Source organism: Ischnura elegans, chromosome 10 (genome assembly GCF_921293095.1).
Source record: "Ischnura elegans chromosome 10, ioIscEleg1.1, whole genome shotgun sequence".
Lineage (NCBI taxonomy): Eukaryota > Metazoa > Arthropoda > Insecta > Odonata > Coenagrionidae > Ischnura > Ischnura elegans.
The window spans coordinates 59,165,761-59,181,833 of record NC_060255.1 but is presented as its reverse complement, the minus strand read 5'-3'; the positions used below and the strand labels follow the sequence as shown (position 1 = coordinate 59,181,833).

The following is a 16,073-nucleotide window of genomic DNA, read 5'->3' as shown; positions in this document are numbered from 1 at the left end:
TCTTTGTAAAGAATAACATCATGACAAATAATTTTGGAAGGTATTGTGAAGGACAAATAGAGAATGATATGCCAGATTACATACAATATGAGTACATAACATAGCTTTTCTATCAATGTCAAAAATGGATTATTTGCGTGAAAAAAATTAATTGTTTTTTATTTGCACAATGACAAGAAAGTACCCATGGCAAATTCGGAATTGTATGTTTTTTACAATGTAAGTGATTAAAATTATCCAACATGTTATTCATTTTGTTGTTATTGTTAAGTTCATTCTTTGAGTTGTATTTTTCTCCTATGATTTGGCCACATAATAATTGGATGTGCATTGCATTAGGTGCGGGCCGTAAAATTTATTGTCGTAGTTACTTTCCGCTCGGTAAAAACTTTACCTCACAAAAAGTTAAGCATGGGAAAATAAAATATAAATATCGATAAAGGCCGGGATTAAAGGAATATTTTTTTTCGATCACGAAATCGATTAGAGTATGAGTTTTTTTGACTAGAGGGCAAGGCTTTTCATCACGTTTATGTTTCCCACCTTTCTGTTAAAATGAAATGTGAGATATTGAACTTTTATCGTGAAATCAGGGTTCCAACCTGTCAACTCTCCATAATCTTCCGCTGGAATTGTTTTCGATCAAGAGACGGCTTGAACCATTCCAAAGTCTGACGCGTGAGACTTAGGCAGTTACGCCCTCCAGCGTGTCGCAAAGATCCAATGCAAATAAGTTAATCGACGCCTGACTTCATGCAAATGGTTGAAGACAAGACTTTCGAGTACAGTTTCCGACAGCCAATCAGAAGGCCGTCCGTCTTGATTTACGCCTGAGGTTAGTAGGCCGGGAGGGTCGGAATTGTTCATTAAGAGTTGGGAGATGGTATTCTGAGGAGGGAAAGACAGAATTGGATTCCTCAAGAGTATCCTGCATCGCGTTCCATCTTCACACGTGACACGAATAACCCGCCCAATAGAAAGTGGTTTAGTGGATGAAAGGATAGCCCTGGTAAGCGTGTAATCAAATTATCGTCGGAGGTAAGCGTCGAAAGGTTCTATCCAACAGCAGACTTCTTACTGGAGGTGCTTTCTCGATGAGGATTCAGTTATTTTAATCATAAAATTCGCCATAAATTTACATTAATTCGTTTAAGCACTCTCATATTTAGTTTATTCTTCATTTTTAATATGTTGTGTTAGGTCTGACCACGAGTTCTTATATGTGTTTGATGCATAATGTTATTAATAAATGCTATCGGTTGAAGTTATGCAAACTGTGAATGGTTTACTCCCAAGATTTGTTGAGACTTGAGAAGGAAATTGTTGAAAAGAGACAAAAGTATACTATTTTGGACCATAGTTTATTATACTAATTAAAAGAAATGCATTTTGTTGAAAGACGGCTACAAATCATCAACGTTACAGTTGATTACCTACTAAATTGCTGCTTAGCTCATGCTAATTACTTTTAATCTATATTTTATTCATATGTAGGTTCCTTATAATTTATACAAAATATTTTGCTGATCGAAATAATTGAAGCTGTCATTTATTTGGTCCTGACGATTCGTAGCGCATAGAAGAGAGGATTTAAGTGGATACATTTTACCTTCTCAGTGGCCTGGGGCGTTATTGTGTGGGCCAGTATCCTATTAATCTGCTGAATCTTAGACCATAATAAAAATTGACGTTGTTATATCCAAATATATGCCTAATCAATTATGCCATCTCACTCAGTGGTAGAACCCTAAGGATGGTTTGGTTAGGTGAGGTGAGGGTAGAGCTCACCTCGAACCAGGCTGCACGAGTGTGAACCTCACATTCAGGGAAGGAGGGTTAGTTTCTTTCCCTGGGCACTTCAAGGACTTTGATTTAAGTTATCCGAAGGCTTCAACCGTGATCCCTTGATTAGCGGCCAAGTTCTCTAACTAGTAGGCTACAAAGGTCCCATATTAATTACAGTTATAAACAGCAATTATTTTATTTAAGGGAAATAAAAGGTGTTGTATGCGTGTACAACGTAGCCCTTAAGTTGATTTTTCATTTGGCGTTTAATTTAAAGTGTTAATTTTTAAATGGTCGTTTAAAATTCACGTAGGCATTTTCGCCAGTAACACTACATTGTAGTGGCACTAACAATAAGCGGGGAAGAGTGATTGTTTTTCGCCCGTCTAAGAAATCATGCTTGATTATTGGCATCTGGATTGGTCCTTTGAAACATGCAATTCACCTCAAGGAGCATCACTCACTCAGCTGAGGTACTATTTTTTTTCTAATTTAGGGTACATTCCAGTTGTTAATGATTTGAAAAGGAAACTTTTTCGTATTCAACAGAGTATTTTGATCATTTCAGGCCAAAAACTTCACCTCTTGCAACTCACATGAAAAGGTCGAAACCGATTGGAAATTTAAATAAATACTTCGTGTAATGCAAAAAAGTTTACTTTTTTAAATCTATCATGTCACTATTCCACAAAGTGGACTCGAAAACCATCGATTTCAAGTTCTTGATTTCAAATAAAATTAAATCCTCTTCTACACTTCTGGTACCCCATCTTCAAAGCATAACTGCCCCTGTCATTCAAATTTTTAACTGCGCACGCAGGGGTGGCTCATTGCAGACATTCAGTCGGCCCTGATAGCCCACAAGCACTTTGTTCCGAATTCACGCCCCTCATCCGGCCAAACCCTGTTCTTTACGTCTCTCACTAAAATTTTACGTCGGGGATCTCGTCATATTCAAGTGAAGGTGCTCTTAATGGCCGTTACTATTGGAAGGGTTATCTCCTGTGAAGTTTATGAGATGAGTAGAAAAGCTAGTGTTATTATCTGAGTGAAAATGAGATCCGTAAGTTTTCATACATTGATCCACCCATTCTCTTAACTGTTTGCACAGATCGTGCTTACGATCCTTTTTCCTTAACCTGTCGAATGATGTGGGAATCGATAGCGAGAGTAATGTTATTGAGTAATATTTTTTTATTTGTTCTGTCTAAATCCACATTAAAAACCGTGAAAAATCTGCTACTATCAGCAGGACCTTTTCTGGAATTTGTAAATCCCTTAGAAATGTGTTGAACATATTTTTCTTTGGCGTGAAAAAAAAGAGTCTGCATCTGGTCGTATCAGAGGAAGAGAGAGGGGAAAACAATGCTGACGACCGCACATGAAGGTGCTGGAAGATAACGAGTGAAATCTTTTGAAGGATCTGTGTTCCCAGGGGGCCTCCTTTGTAATCACAGCGCCGTGTGAAAGAGTCACGGCCGGCAGAGGGAGCTGGGATTGTTGAAGAAGAAAAGCAAATGGCACTGTGGAGAAAGAATGAGTGCAGACAGAAGAACATTGGGGGAAGGGCTGCGGAAAAAGCCGTGAAAAGCAAAAGAGTGCAAGACATTGGCCACTTCACAGCACCAATTAAAAGAGGAAAACTGAGAAAACTGTGCTGGACTCTGGTTCAGGATGTGGCAAGGTTTTCATACACGCGTGTGAGATAGCAATCTTAAGCGGTATTATGGCATGGAAATTATACGTTATATTGATATTATACCTTATTGAGAATGAGTTTATTACTAAAAAAATTTTAATGATCATTCTCTCCTGAGGTGACCTGGTTTACGTATTTCAAATTTCGTAGTTATTAGTATCTAATTTGGATTAAAAATTAGCCATTATTATCATTTATTTTTTTAACTTACACTCGTTTAGCTTGATTAGCTTCAATTTTTTAGCAATTTAAAATCGTGGTTTTGGACTACTTGTTTTCAGTAGTGCCTATATTTGAGGTAAAAAGATTTCTTGATATTTTTTAAAATATGGTATGGTAAATTGTCTTTTGCCTCGAAATTTCGTCAATTTGAAATGCAAGCAAAAATATTAGCTCCACTCTCCTGTAAATAGATTATTTTGCTAGTAAAATCGTAGATACACGCCCGCATTAATACTTTAGGAACTTACAACCTACGTCATCTAATCAAACATACCGCGCACGTGATATTTATTAAATTGGATAGTGCAGGAAGTTATTGCTACTCGGATAATGGATGGCAGGATGAAGGAACAAGCGGTAGTGAAATTATTCTGCCCCTGTTATCACACGCAATGCATGAATTTGTGCGGCCAAGATAATTTACCTTTTTGCATTTCTACCAAGAGCATTATTTATATTACCAACATATGTATGGCGTTTTACATATTAATTGCGTTTACTATCAACCACCAGTATTGATTTACGAGCTTTAATGTGTAATATTTACAGATTCACAATACTCTTCAAGCAACTCTGGTCATAAAGCCGCCATACTTAAGCGAAAAGTTTTGGAATTAAAAAAAATAATTCCTACTCTCAATAGAAAAGCAAGCGGGTTGCATTATTTGTAAAATCTGCACCACCACAACAATTTCCGCTCAAGTCTCTGTATCTTCCACCTGTGTCAGCTACATCACAAGTCTTTCACTCTTTCCAGAAATATTTTAAAGAGATTAGACCCATAGTGGGTAGATAAATGGAACACCCTGTAAAACCTCTTGACCTTATTCCCGATGATACTTGCGGAGGTTCATGGGTAGTGGCTTATGGATTAGTGGACCTCCGAAAGATGGATTACTCCTTCAAATGCTGAAAACCTGCTTGTTTGAGTTTACCGATGACTGCGGGTTCTTACAAGAACCCTTGACCGTCCCTTATTATCTTCTATCCTAGGACTTTGTTATGATGATGGCCCTTATTTAAAGAATGTGGCAGTTGGCTAGCCAATATTCGTACCCAAACCATAGGTGTCCATGAGGATAGGGCAAACTGGTTCCCTCCGACTGGATACCCTCTATAGGTGCGGTAAGCTGTACTTAAATTTGATAATTGAATTTTGAATTGTGAAATACAGTAATATCTCTTTATTGTTTTATTTTAAGACGTACTGGTGAATAATATTGCATAAAATGAAGAATTAAAGTTACTATATCGTTTTAATAGGTGCGGTAAACAAGTAACAACGGGAATGCGCATCGATTCCATGATTCTTTTCTGAAATGTATGATCTTTGATACCAAGTTTTCCGTTGTTTGTGGTTTGAAATCTGTCGTGCCTCATTGCTTTTTTAAAGGCAAAAAGTGTTGAAAACGTGCTTCAAGCTTAATTTAAAGTGAGATAACGCTTGATATTACATAGCAAATGTGTTGTCAGTGGCTGTCAATAAAAATGCAGTGAAATATTCCGATTTCCGTGACCACTCACCAGGTAAGGTTTTGTTGATTTTGTCAAACGTTCATTTGATCTGTCATTGCTAATGTTGCCTTTATTTCTTTAAGGCATACTCAACATAATTATCCAAGGATGTCTACCTTGAAGGAAATGGCTATATTGTTTGTGCGGTTTGACTGCACATACTACTCAGACGGCTACACAGGCTATGAAAGTGGCTGTAAACGCCGTGTACGCGGTCATTTATGTCGTGTAAGTATTTGATATATGTAGTGTTCAATTTCTGGATAAAAATATTGTCTGAAATGTTTTTACCTGCGCGATTGTACGTAGATGTGTGTTTTCTTTTGCTGTTGGATGTAGTTGAGTACCTAACTGCGGTATGTGATTAATGGTCGCTGTGTTATAGTTAATTGACTTGTCAGTTTGAGTTTATTTACCAATGAAATGATAATGTATAAAGCCTTGAAAATAGCGATAAAATTTCCGGTATTAAAAACTTAAGAGCCATATTAGGTGACGGTCTCAGTACAACTGCATTCTGTGTAAGTGATCATGACGGTGAATTAACACCGACGTTAAGGATATTATTTCCATTGTGCTGGTTTGTATGTATTATGCTAATTTGTTGGCAATTTCGTTCACAGCGAATTGCCAGGACTATTGTTTTTATGCCGATATTCTGCATGACTTTTCTAAATTGAGTGCATACTCAGCTTTATTGAAAGACAAAAACTGTCCCTAGATTGTGATAAATTCCTCCACTGATTATTACTTATCTTATTTGTATTGCATTGATTTGGCAATTTTCAGAAACCATGTTATACCATAAATTCTGATAGCTCTTTAAAAATAAATTTTTGGCCCTCTCCATTTAAATAATAAAGATATGTCATGGACCAAGTTATAGCATACCCAAGTTTGTGCGGGTCAGAAACTAATTTTGTGGTGGCATTGATATGGAATGACTTGGGCATTCCTTGGATTTGGTATTCAGTATACCGTTTTCTTTTGTGCATGGCTTTCTACGTGACATCAGAAGAAGTGGTGAGAATTATGTGGCAACCCTAATTTGTTCTTACAAGATGTTGCTAAGCTAAATAATAACTCCATTATTTGTGGAAGACATTTTTTCAGAGAGTGATTTACAAATGAAACCCTCAATCAAATTTTAATGCCGTGCCATCTCTGTTTTTTCTGTTGCCTCTTATAAATCCATTGTTAAAATTTCCTCTGGTGTGAATATGGTTGCTTCTACATCACGTGGTAAAGAAGGTGAAAGCTCTTGCATATCACAAGTAACTTTGTATCTACTCATCCACATCGATGCAAATTTATATTGTGCATGAAATTAATAATTAATCATATAGCTTGGCCAGTATTTTTTCTAAGCAAATTATGTCCATGGTATTCTATGAAATGGTTGCATTTCATAACAGAATAATCAGCAAATTGCAATTACATATGCATTCAATGCTTTCATTTTGACCATTATCATCAAATTAAAGTTGCCTTTCACATTTTTTGCAGCTAACTGTTTGATGCATTTTGGTGACTTCAAGTTAGAATTCTCCTCACAAGGATGGTGGAAGTGTGTTGCTGTTTAACTTAAGGTCATGTAATTATTATTTTATTTTTGCTTACATTTACATTTTATATCTCTTGTGGCCCTATACCACAGGGGATTTAAATGAACACTCTGCTGCATCTTGAGTGCATTTTAGTATGTAGTGATTATGCAGTATTTCAATCTCTGGTGGCCATAATAATTCAATGTGTATCACCTTCTTGAGGCCATTGGCTTGTTCAAAATGTGTCTCACCTGCATTTTTTGCTTTAATATATTTTTAATTATTTGTTGCTGCAAGATGGATCAGAGATACAACATGAAGTACACTGTCTGTGCCCAGTTTAATTTTTTATAATAATATTGACAGAGTTTTGGGCCCTGTACGTATATTTACAGGCATATTGAAATTATCATACAGGAATATTTTTTACACTGTGACAATACCAAATATCTTAGATAATAATTTAACGTGAATCTTCATTGGTGACTACATATTACAAGAATAATGAAATTACTACTGGTATCCACTTGATTAGGAAACTTACTTGCCCCAACTACCTCCTCGCAGACTGGGTCTTAACAACTATGCACAAATTCATTCCTATTTAGCCTACACAATTTTCTTCTGGGGAAATGCTAGTGTAGCTAGAGAGTTATGCAAGTGTAGCTAGAGATGAAGCAAGTTCTATGTGAAAGGTGGCTGTTAAATCATTGTTAAGGGTTTCAATAAGGACACTCACTCTGCCATGTACTTATTATATTGTCATGAATTTTTTTACGTTTGTCTGTAGTAATCAACATATGCTGATGCCTAATTCCGCTATACATAGCCATGCGAAATGTGGTAAAGAAAATGTTCATCTGGCTAATCAGCCACTGAACATAAGCAAGAAAGGTCCTCAATTCAGCCTCAATGATCTACAATAAGATTCCTAATTCAATTAAACATTTAGCCTGCCAAAATATCTTTGAAAATAAATTAAAACATCTGCATATTCATAAATGCTACTACCGCGTCGTTGAGATTTTGCATGATAACTTTTTTGTAATCTGCATTTTAGTGCTTGTTTCTTCTTTTTTATGTATTTTTTCTATGATTATGCCCTATGTTATTCATGTTAACCTGCAGGACATTAAACGTTGTTATTATTATCATTTTTTAATAAGGATGGTGAAGCACTTGCCTTTTTTTTAATGCAGATACATTAACGTTGGTAATTTCTTTCAGGGTTTCTTTGTTGGAGTAAATATCAAGGATCATCACTATGGAGAACATTAGTGGCTTTTATTCCTCTAAGCAATGAACAGTAAAATGTATTTTATTGGAATGTGTGATGTATTTTTAATCATCATGGATTCATGTTGGCATCTGCTGTGTTTGATTGCAATTGTATTGATTTTGTTGTGTTTACTGGTCATTATTTCGTTAATTAAATCTTTATTAGGAAGTGCAATTTTTTTATTTATTTTCTATCTCCCAGTATACCAAAGCGTGCAACCTGTGATTTATTGCAGCAATTTCACTAATAATCTCCAAGCTTCGCAGTACCCAGAGATTATTTTGGTAAATACTTGATTCTACATAATGATCAGTAATTCTCAGTGAATAAATTCCTATTAGGGTGAGATGTTCCAGTTTCACGATGCTTCAAACAATAAGTAAGTATATTATGAAGTCCAGTTGTATAAGTAGTCTTTTAATTTCAGGGAATGTTTTTTTCTAGGGAGGTTTGGTCTATTGCAATTTAAATTATCACTTTTACATATTTGATATGTTGGTGTTAATTTTAGTTGTAATAAACCAAGACTCCTTGGAAAAAATATCCCTTTTAAAACTACTGGAATAAATGGAATAGGCAGTAAGGCCGATTTGAATTTCCCGGTGACAACTAACGCCATCTATTGCTGCGTATAAGCACTAGGTCGGCCGGGCCACGAATTTAACACACAGTCGACACTCCTTGCCCAAATTATTACCTCGCTTTGATAGCGGTTGCATGCCATTCCTTTGAGGTACATACTTGCTTTCCCATTATCCTCTCCGTACACGCTGGATACTGGATGCGAGAAATTAGATGCATATAATAGTTTGCTCCAGAGAAGTGAGGCTTGGACGATGACTGCAAGAGAGAAGACGATAGTGAAAGCATTCGAACTGTGGCGCTACCGAGAAATGATGACATAATGGATCGATCGAGTAATTAGCGAGGGAATACTAGGAAGAGTGGGAGGAAAAAGAGTCTTCTCGAATCCTTCAGCAGAAGAGGGGACAACCTAGTTGGCCACATTATGAGCCATGATGGCCTTATGAAAACAATCGTAGGAGGGTAGGTGGAAGGGAAGAAGGGCAAGGGACGGCCTCGAATGAGTTACATATGGGTCCGTTCAATAAGTATCGGGACTGGTTCGCTGTCGCCTCAACAGTGCGGTGGATGGGGGATCCGACTTGTCAGCTCGGTAGAGGGGCAGTCGGGGCACTCGGTAGAGGGGGAGTCGCCTCCGGGCATGTGTTCAGATAGCAGGTTGATTGTTGTGACGTGGGACTGTTGTGGTGTCGTCGCTTCCCAGCATGGAGCCCACTCTCGAGCAGCGAGCTACGCTGTAAATGTTTGCGTCTAACTCGGGAAATCCGCGTCGAAGGCCCTTGAACTCATTAAACAGGCTTATGTGCATGATTCCTTAAGCCGCACTAGTGTTTTTGAGTGGCACAAAAAGGAAGGCCGGGTGCTCGTCGATGACGAGTACCGCGTCGGACGCCCCACGACCGCTCTAACCAATGCTCAGTTGGACAAAGTGAAAAACGATTTGGACCGACAGGCGTTTAACCATTGCCCTTATCAATGTGGAGACCGGCTTTTCAGTCGCAACCGTCCATTCCATTATAACAGAGGACCTTGCGATCAGGAAATGTGCGCGAAGCTGGTGCGACATCCCGTAACGCGCGTGTAATCAGTCATTGCCAAGAATTGGAAACTTCACCATGGCAATGCGCCGTGCCACAGTGCAAATTTTGTGCGGCAACTCCCAGCGAAATTAGGCGTGGTGGCGTTGCCTCACCCCCCCCCCCCCCTAGAGCCCTGACATGGCTCCACCTGACTTTTTCTTATTTCCGCCAATAAAAAGGGAGCTCAAGGATTTAGTTTAGACTCCATTGAGGCGGTTCAAGCGGCGACGACAAAGCCTCTGCGCAGTATTCCGGAAACCGACTTCCATCGGGATTTTGACGGGTAATAGACGCGCCGAACTAAGTGTATCGATGCAGGAGGAAGATTATTAAGTAAATATTATGATAACTGCAATATATTTTGATTTTTGGAAAGAGTCCCATACTTATTGAACGGACCCTGTAGGACAGGTTATAAATGATATAAAAGAGAAGAAATACGTCGCTATGAAAAGGCTAACGGATAGAAGAGAGGAATGGAGAGCTGCGTCAAACCAATTTTAGGATTTTTGACTAATGATGATGATCTTTAAGAGCATATATTGTAAAATGAAGAGGAAAGGGGAAGCGCCATACTTGAATTAGCTTGGAAGATATTCTCCTCGCAGTATTTTTCATCATAGTTTTGATGATTGGGGATGAATATCAACCTATTTCTTGTGCAATACGTAGAAAAATCAACAGAATATTTCGAAAAAACTTAACATTATATTTTTTATAAAGATTTGACCCATGGAATAATTTCACCAAACCGTACAATACTCCACTTTTTCTAAACGAGTGGGTTCCCCCTTGCGTTTCTTCGGGTAAAGATTCAAGACGGTATTACAATGGTCTTTTAACTAATCCGCCCCTTAATACAGGCAAAACCTGTGGCGTCCCGCACAGTGTGGAAGATACACAATCTAGCAACCTAATCTGAGGGGTTTATGTAATTTATATTGGCTTTTATGCTTAAAAAAGTAATTTCATGAGTTTTATATTAACCCATTTATGCCTAGTGTTCCATTTTTGGAACACCTGCTGTGACTTTCTAATTTAATAACTACGACTCATTATATACAAATATGCCACGGTTTTTCTTTCTCTACCTCTTTATAAAGATATATTGCATTATGGGGCGGAAAGATTTAGTCAGTTTCGCCAACCCATCGCAGCCAGTGTGTTGAGAAATATCGGTATTTTTTTTCAAGGCAGTTTTTTGTGACCATCTCTAATGTTATAATAATAACTATTTGCCATTACGTGCAAATGTTGTAAATTTTTCCCTACATGTTCAGTAATAGTTAACCTACAGTGCTTATTGAAGACATTTTTGAATCAGCGCATTTTGATTTAGTTATAAGCTTTTATTTAACGGTGTTCCATTTTTGGAACACTAGGCAAATCCACTACTATTATGCGTGCATACATGCGCACTGAAAAATTCACTTTAATTTTAAATCAAGTAAGTAATTAGGCGTGTAACAATTAATTATCTTCCCGGTTCATTGCGGCGCGCTTCTGATCATCACATTCATGGTTTTTCTGACGAGAAGTTTTACCTTTTTCTGATACCGGATGGTGATACTATTGAAAATGGCGGTGCATCGGCTTCTGCTTCGCCTCAACTTCTTATTACTCAAAGAAAAAACGTAACCAAAGTTGTGCGCAAATGAAAGAAAGCCTATCTGACTGCCCAGCCAGTAGAAGGTAGAGTTTCAGAAGAACAAATCACGAAAATGAAAACCCCTACAGAATATTTAGAACTCTTTCTGGACATTGAAGTGAACCTTGAACTGGCTGTCGGTGTTTTTTGGGAATAATTTTCCTGAGTGGTTACGTCTCTGTTCCGAGAAGAAGTATGCTTTGGGAGCAAAGACCAGATTCGCGTAATTGTCTAGTTAATGGTGCAATGAGACGTGACCGATTTGAAACAATATTTTCAAATTTGCATTTTGCTGACAACTCTAACGTGAACCACACGGACAAGTTTTCCAAGTTGCGGCATCTAACTGAGCGTCTGAATGACAGATGTATGAAAGGGCATAGCCGGATAAGAAGGTGAAAAGTCCCCCCTCCCGGATTTTTCCCGTACTTGGGGTATTCCATTTGGGATCAAATACGACAAACATCCCAATACTTCCAGCCCGCTAGATGCCCACCAGGGCCGGCTAGATCGAAAATACGATTTTCACTCTTTATTAAATATCTCGGTTAAGAATGGATATTTTTTAATGCGGTTTGCGGCATTTGAAACCTTATATAATGGCACGCATTTTCAATTTCTTTCAAGAACTTCGGGCGGGGCAAGAAGATATGGCGTCAATTTGAAAATTTCTAATGCATGTTTTCATAAAATTTTCTTGAGAGGGCCAAAAATAAAAAACGTTTTCTGGAAGTGTTTTTTAATACCTTTCGGCTGCCGTATTGAAAATATAACTTTTAGGTGGTGGAACATCGCCAAAAATGCGATTGAAAATATGCGATTTTGGACATTTGGCTCTATGCTCGGACCCTCCATAACACCCATTTTTAGTTATTATGGTGTTGTACCGATTAAGATGCTCACCACAGGGACAGAATTCTATTGATACTGGTGCCGAAAATGGCTTAAGGGCCTCCGAAAACTGCCGGAATGTAAGAATTTAGATTAAGAAAATGAGCTCGATTTGAGTTTTCCCCGCGTTGTATCTACGCGCAAGTGTTGTTTCATTTGTGGATATACCGCTACAAAGTACCTCCATCCTGTTCCCGTAGAAGCTAGATTGAGGTTGAGGTGGAGGTTGATCATTTCTTTCAAAAATGTGGTCTGTAAAGGTTATCTGCATGATAAGCGGTTTTTACCAATGAAATTCCCACTTTCTGTATCTACTGCATAAGTATTTCCTTGCATGTTTCTAAAATTCGTCTATTTGTGGACAAAGTCGAATATTTATCTAACCGCAGTTTGACGACGAAACTTAGTGACTTCCTTTTTCTAGAGAACTGATTGTCCGCGAACTTTTACTGGTTTTCATGGGACCAAGTAACAGAGTTACTTAGTGTGTTAACGTCGGCGAGATATTCGAATATTAAGTCAGTCACTCAAGGGCTGATAGTTTTTCTTTTTAAGCTCCAAACCGGAAACATGAACAGTACCGGCTCCTCTTTGTAAACCATTCCCTATTTTTACCCTTGATGGGTTGTGATTGTTATGCCCGGACCCTTTTTGGCCTATCAAAATGATGCCGATTCTCTAAATCAATCTTGCAATCGGCATATCCAGTAATAATTTCATGAAAAAAGGGTGGCATTTTGATTCTGGATGGAAGATTTCGGGATGTTGTGTCATATTTAGAAGATGATTTAGAGTTAAGCGTGCTGATGCCGACGCTGAAAGGCATGCGAGCTCAGTTAACGGCTAATGAATTGAATAAATTGTGATTTCGTGGCTATATTAAGACGAGTAGGTATTGTTAGTATTAAGGAAAAATATCATTAAAATATAACGAACTATAATTTTTATTTAGAATATAATACAGCGAATGGCATCGTATGGGGCAGCATGTTGATATATTTATGTGACTGTGCTAATGGAATAGAAGAATAGGGTGTTGCGCTCATATAGCAGCAACAATTTATTATTTATCCTACGGGCAGTACCAAGATAAAATCGCAATACCTTGATTTTATTAAATAATATTTTAACTAGCATTTGTTTTGACGGACGACGTAGTAACATGCATCAATGAATATTCAGAGGATGACGAATAATCTTTCAAGAGCGATTTTCATTGACATCCTGGAGTCAATATAAAATTGTATGGTGAAAATTCATCTTTTCGGCTAGTTACTGTTCACCAGATTTTTTTTTGTATGCCAAATGGGAAAAAGTTGAAACCCATAATTGTTTTCATTTCAGCAAACAGCTATCATAAAGTTATCATGATATCCACATAGTTTAGCATAGGTGAGGTAATTTCAATGAATTTATATCTGATAAGGAAATTCTCACTGAAAGGAATGACGGAGGGGGTTGGAAGCAGGGAAATTCTTTTTAGCTTACTTGGGCGTTTTCAAGAGCCCTGAAGGCATTTTTGGAACAAGTATCAATACAATTTTGTCCCTGTGGTGAGCATCTTAATCGGTACAACACCATAATAACTAAAAATGGGTGTTATGGAGGGTCCGAGCATAGAGCCAAATGTCCAAAATCGCATATTTTCAATTGCATTTTTGGCGATGTTCCACCACCTAAAAGTTATATTTTCAATACGGCAGCCGAAAGGTATTAAAAAACACTTCCAGAAAACGTTTTTTATTTTTGGCCCTCTCAAGAAAATTTTATGAAAACATGCATTAGAAATTTTCAAATCGACGCCATATCTTCTTGCCCCGCCCGAAGTTCTTGAAAGAAATTGAAAATGCGTGCCATTATATAAGGTTTCAAATGCCGCAAACCGCATTAAAAAATATCCATTCTTAACCGAGATATTTAATAAAGAGTGAAAATCGTATTTTCGATCTAGCCGGCCCTGGTGGGCACATAGCGGGCTGGAAATATGGGGAGGTTTGTCCTATTTGATCCCAAATCGCATAACCCAAGTACGGGAAAAATCCGGGAGGGGGGACTTTTCACCTTCTTATCCGGCTATGCCCTTTGTGCCAAATGAAATATACTTCATCAGCTTTGATAAGGCCATGATTCCCTATTTCGGTCGTGATGGGTGCAAACAGTTCATTCGGGGTAAGCCTATTCGGTTTGGGTATAAATTCTGGTGCGACTAGGCTACATTTGCTGGTTTCAGCCTTATCAAGGAAAAAACCGAACACTCAATACTAATAATATGGTGTAAGTGCTTCAATTGTTTTGCAATTCACTGAGGTACTCACAATGCAGCATCCCGGTAAATACCATTTTGTGTTCGACAACTTGTTTACAAACATTGCACTCCTTGATGAACTTCATTCAATGGTCCACCAAGCAACTGGCATAGCGAGAAAAGATCGCGTAGACAAACCTCCTTTGCTATCTGATGTTACTCTAAATAAAAAATATTGGGGCACATTCGATTACCGAATTGATGGGAAAGACAATATTGTTTGTAGATGAAATGATAAAAGTGTTGTAACTGTTGCATATTCTGGTGCCGGTGTCAATCCTTTGTAACAGTCAGTCGTTATTCTCAAAAGCAGAGAGAAGAAGAAAGATACAAGTTACTCAGCCAAATTCGATCAAGGTCTATAATCAGTATATGGGAGGAGTGGGCCGAGCTGATGAAAATATTGACAAGTTTCAAGCATCAAACCGTGGAAAGAAATGGTATTCGAGCCCTCCGGTTATTCTGCTTTGAGCTGGCTTTACAAAATGCTTGGTAATTGCATAAAGACGATAAGAAGCCATTGGATCTTCTTGAGTTTCGTCGCCGTTTGACCTGTCAATATATAGAGACATACAGTAATTCTATTGAGCCTGGTGGGAAAGAGAGACCGCGAAATCATGAAATCTATGAATCGTAAACTCGACTCACGTCATGACCTCATGAATCATCGGAATGTAACGCAGGGAAAGCAAACTCGCTGTGTCCAAAGCAACAAAAATACCACTTTTCAATGTAAAAACTGCAATTTTTCCTTCCATGTTAAGTGTTAACCTGGATATCATTCTTAATAGTGAGTTAATAAAAGTCTGAATCAAATTTTTTACATGCTATCAATGAGTACGTCATAGTAGTGGATTTGTCTAGTGTTCCATTTTTGGAATACCTCGTAATTAATAATAGGCGAGAGATATATTATTTTTTCTTTCGGATATTGTTTTCATACGTATTTTTATCGACAAAATGTAGAAATCAGGGTAAAATTCGCATTTTTCACACCTTCGGCATAAATGGGTTAATAACGAATACCTAGCAATGTGGTGTTCGATTGTAATGTTTTTTGTATGAAATTCTTAAATACATAACTCTTCTTTTTTAATAAATCGTCCAAGTTTCGATGGGTAGTCATCATCATCAGGTGTAAATTATTTATTATATGTATATTATTATCGAAAACCGTGATTCGTAATATTGTTAGATCTACTCGTGACGGTTATGAATGCATCTCTTTATACCAAAATCGGGTGCGATAGCATGGAATAATGAATGTCGAAAAGGGATGGAATGATTTGGGAGTTAATTGTTAATTGGCGGGTGAGAAGTGATAGAGGGGAAGAAATAAGGTTGACTAGCAGAATTTCTCTATGAATTGGGTCTTTCACCAGCGAAGCGAGAAGGTTAGAGTGGGTGAGAAAACAACAAGTGTTAAACCTCAAATTAAACATAAAGTCATCAGCCATCATATATGTTATTACATAAAGATATTTTTCTGTCATTCCGTATATTCACCGTCAATATTGC

General features: G+C 37.7%; 1 pseudogene; it reads left to right on the top strand.

Annotated features, from left to right (window-relative positions):
- Nucleotides 1-9,336: 9,336 nt before the first annotated feature.
- LOC124166440 lies at nucleotides 9,337-15,325 on the top strand (annotated as a pseudogene).
- The last annotated feature ends 748 nt before the right edge of the window (nucleotides 15,326-16,073 follow it).